This window comes from Cebus imitator, unplaced genomic scaffold (assembly GCF_001604975.1).
Source record: "Cebus imitator isolate Cc_AM_T3 unplaced genomic scaffold, Cebus_imitator-1.0 Scaffold85, whole genome shotgun sequence".
NCBI lineage: Eukaryota > Metazoa > Chordata > Mammalia > Primates > Cebidae > Cebus > Cebus imitator.
In genome coordinates, this window is record NW_016107400.1 from 9525793 (window position 1) to 9530545 (window position 4753).

The following is a 4753-nucleotide window of genomic DNA, read 5'->3' on the forward strand; positions in this document are numbered from 1 at the left end:
AGGGATTTATAAGTGCTCAGCAAGAACTTATTAAAATTTTAGTGTGTTCACAAATACTAGCACATTCTGGATCATCGCCCTGACAACCAGCATGGAATCCATCCAATGATTTGATTTGTGATCATTTTCGGGTCTGGTAATAATGTGTGGGGTTTTTCTCCTCATTAAACTTTGTTTTAAGGAGTCTCAAAATTCTGTGACAGATTTTGGATCAAGTTGTTTCCATTAAAAAGTCCTGATTTAAAAAACTAATAACTTAAAATTGCCACATGAAAAAAAAATGTCCACAAAACATTCTCCTTTCCTTCTGAAGATTTTACAATGCATTGTGATCATTAACAAGTCTTTTACTATTACACTTAAATGGCCAATTGAAACAAACAGTTCTGAGACTGCTCTTCCACCCATTAAGACCAGGGTAGCATGTATTAGGGATAATATTCATTTAGCCTTCTGAGCTTTCTGGGCAGACTTGGTGACCTTGCCAGCTCCAACAACCCTCTTGTCCACTGCCTTGATGACACCCATGGCACCTGTCTGTCTCTTATCATGGACAGCAAAGCGACCCAGAGGTGAACAGTCTGAGAAGCTCTCAATACACATGGGCTTTTCAGGAGCCATATCAATGATGGCAGTATCACCAGACTTTAAGAATTTAGGGCCATCTTCCAGCTTTTGACCAGAACAGCAATCAATCTTTTCATTCAGCTTAGCAAACTTGCATGCAGTGTCAGCCATGTGGCCATCCAGTACAGGGGCATAGCCAGCACTGATTTGGCCTGGATGGTTTAGGATAATCACCTGAGCAGTGAAGCCAGTTGCTTTCATTGGTGGTCATTTTTGCTGTCACCAGCAACGTTGCTATGACAAACATCCTCCACAGACACATTCTTGACATTGAAGCCCACATTGTCCCCAGGAATGGCTTCACTCAAACCTTCATGGTGCATTTAAACAGACCTTACTTCAGTTGTAACACTGACTGGAGCAAAGGTGACCACCATAACAGATTTGAGGACACCAATCTCCACTCAGCCAACGGGAACGGTACTAATATCACCAATTTTGCAGACATCCTGGAGACGCAGACACAAGGGCTTGTCAGCTGGAGGAACTGGTGGTAGGACGCAGTCCAGAGCCTCAAGCAGCGGGTTCCATTGACATTGCCATCCTTACAGGTGACTTTCCATCGCTTGGACCAAGGCAGGTTAGCACTTTCCAGCATGTTGTCACCATTCCAACCAGAAATTGGCACAAATGCTACTGTGTCGGGCTTGTAGCCTATTTATTTATTTATTTATTTGAGACAGGGTTTCACTCTTGTTGCCCAGGCTGGAGTGCAATGGCACAATCTCAGCTCACAGCAACCCCCACCTCCTGAGTTCAGGTAATTAGCCTGCCTCAGCCTCCTGAGTAGCTGGGATTACAGGCGTGCACCACCACACCCGGCTAATTTTTGTATTAGTAGAGGTGGGGTTTCACCATGTTGGCCAGACTGGTCTCGAACTTCTGACCTCAGGTAGCCCACCTGCCTCAGCCTCCCAAAGTGCTGGGATTACAGTCATGAGCCACAGCCCCCAGCCCAATTTTCTTAATGCAAGTGCTGACTTCCTTAACGATTTCCGTGCATCTCTTCTGGCTGTCAGGTGGGTCAGTGGAATCCATTTTGTTAACAGCAACAATTAGTTGCTTCACACCCAGTGTGTAAGCCAGAGGGCACGCTCACGGGTCTGCCCATTCTTGGAGATACCAGCTTCGAATTCACTGACACCAGCAGCAACAATGAGGACAGCACAGTCAGCCTGAGATGTCCCTGTAATCATGTTTTTGATGAAGTCTCTGTGTCCAGGGGCATAAATGATAGTCACGTAGTACTTGCTGGTCTCAAATTCCCACAGGGAGATATCAATGGTGATACCACGTTCACACTCAGCTTTCAGTTTATCCAAGACCCAGGAATACTTGAAGGAGCCCTCTCCCATCTCCGCAGCCTCCTTCTCAAATTTTTCAATGGTTCTTTTGTCAACGCCACCGCATTTGTAGACCAGATGGCCAGTAGAGATGGACTTGCCTGAATCTATGAGTCCAATGCTGACAATGTGGATATGAGCTTTTTCCTTTACCATTTTGGCTTTTAGAAGTAGTTTTGACAATACCTGTGTTCTGTTGGCAAACCCACTGGGAAAAAAAATGAAAAGAAGCAATGTTTTAATTGTCCCAGGATAAAGGGGGAAAGATGGGGGTAGACTTGACATATAAATGATGCGTTTGTGTCAGATAAAGACCAACTGAATGGCTTGCAATGCCAGTTATGTTCTAGAACCAAACTGAGGTTTACTCACCCAGAGCAGCAAATCCAGATACCCACCCAGAGGTGTTTGTAGTGATACAGAGAAAGGCATTTATTGTAGGATGCCCAGCAAGAAGAATCAGAGCAGGTCATGCTTAAGACCCAAACTCCCCAGTGGCTACAAGCCAAGGACCTGCAAGGTAAGGTTTTTTTCTTGGTGGTGATGGTGGTTTTCTTTAGAAAGGGTCTTGCTCTGTCCTCTGTTACTCAGCCTAAAGTGCAGTGGCATGATCATAGCTCACTGCAGCCTGTGTGATCCTCTAGCCTCAGCCTCCCAAGTAACTGGAACTAAAGGTGCCCGCCACCACACAGGGTAATTTTTTATTTTTAGTAGAGATGAGGTCTGCTATGTTGCCCAGGCTAGTTTTGAACTCCTGGGCTCAAGCAGTCCCACCACCTTGGCCTCCCAAAGTTCTGGGATTAAAGGTATGAGCCGCCAGACCTGGGGCAGGTAAAAGATTTTAAAGGCAGGGGTAAACTTCAGGAAAGCAGAAACTACAGGCAAAATCATGAATGCATGGAGGTTACATGTTGGTTTAAGGTTAAAAGGGTGGAATATCTTGAAGTGGAAGCTTACAGGTCATAGGTAGTGTATTATAGCAATTGACACTGCTATAAGGATGCTACATGAGACTGGGTAATTTATAAATAAAAGAGGTTTAATTGGCTCACAGTTCTGAATGGCTGGGGAGGCCTCAGGAAACTTACAATCATGGCAGAAAGTCAAGGGGAAGTAGGCACCTTCTTCACAAGGCGGCAGGAGAGAGAGAGCAAGCAAAGGGGAGTGCTACACTTTAAAACGACCATTCTCTTGAGAACTCACTCACTGTTATGAGAACAGCATGGGGGAAACTGCCCTCATAAGCCAATCACCTCCCACCAGGTCACTCCCTTAACACGTGGGGATTACAATTCAAGATGAGATTTGGACACAGAAGCAAACCATATCAGGTAGATTCAAAGATCTGATTTGCAATTGGTTAAGGAAGAGAAACTTTGTTTAAAATTTTGAGGTCAGTAGAAAACTGTTAACTGGCTAAGGGGAGTGACTTCCTCCAAGCCCCTGCGGGAAGAAACTTAGAACAAAGGGTAACAGTTAAAGTTTAGTCTTCCCTTTCCGCTTATCTGTGGTCTACCTGTCAGCGGTTCTGGCCATTTGGTGGAGGGTCATCTGTAAGGATCAGAGAATCTGAAAGACAATTCAGGAAGCTATGTTAAGATGTTATCTCTAGTTTCTATAAGGCAAATAGACATCTCTGGGAGTCTAACTTCCTTAGCTATTGTTTTAGGCTGCTAGTACCTTCTCATTTAACAAGTTACTTATTTAGTTCTCAGGGCTAACTAGGTGCCTGGAATAGCCTTCTAAAGATAGAGAGTCTCAGAGACAAAAATGTTGGAAGAATTAAGTTTCCATGCCACTCAAAGTAATAAAGGAATCAAAGCTCAAAATCGCCTGGGCTAGAACAGCAATTCATTTTGAGTAAGTGGCAGTTTAGTTTCAGCAAAACAACATGATCTACCATATTAAATAAATCATGCTAATTTGAATTTTATCACTTTTAGTGTTTAGTTTCTAATGTTTAGCCTTGTTTATAAACTTTTGTCATTGATACTAAAACATAATTTTCTTCCCATTTTGACTCTGAAATTGGGATGCATCTTAAAATCTACAGCCTCTTACAATTCCAACTGACAGCACTTTTTCCCTTTTTAATGCTACATAAAATAATAATGCATCTTACAATGGATGGTGTTTCAGACTCAATGAAGCACAGTATGTGCAAAATGAGTTAATACCTAGTTTTGTTTGTAAATAAGTAAGTAACATGAAAAATTCAAATGTTGAAGTCAGTATGGGGTCTATAGAATATTTTTCCTTGAAAAACTTTACATACTGCTGCAGTTGGAGTATCGCTGATGACAGTGAGGCAATGAGATGAAGTTTTCATCACAGGAGTGAGATGGTCAGACTACCATACCGGGAAGCTACTCAAGCACCACACTGGCGAGAACAAGACAGACAAGTTTTGCAGTAGAACAAGTGAAGGCCTAAACTCAGGAAATACAAGGTAAGACGAGGACATAACTTGAGGATCTGTGCAGGAGGCAGCCTCAACAGGGTTTAATGATTGATTAGATGTGTGAAAGTATGGCTGTGTGAAGAGGAGAAGGAAGGAGCAGGAGGAAGTGGGGATGATGCTAGGTTTCTGGATGAAAGGGAGTAGCATCCCCAAGGTACAGAAAGGTAGTGAAGGTTGAGATAATATGATTATGACCATAAAAATGGTGATAGGAGGCCGGGCGCGGTGGCTCAAGCCTGTAATCCCAGCACTTTGGGAGGCCGAGGCGGGTGGATCACGAGGTCAAGAGATCGAGAACATCCTGGTCAACATGGTGAAACCC

The 4753-nt window shown here is 43.6% G+C and overlaps 1 pseudogene; it reads right to left on the reverse strand.

The window, feature by feature from the left end:
• Positions 1 to 428: 428 nt before the first annotated feature.
• LOC108308557 lies at positions 429 to 2126 on the reverse strand (annotated as a pseudogene).
• Between the last annotated feature and the right edge of the window lie 2627 nt (positions 2127 to 4753).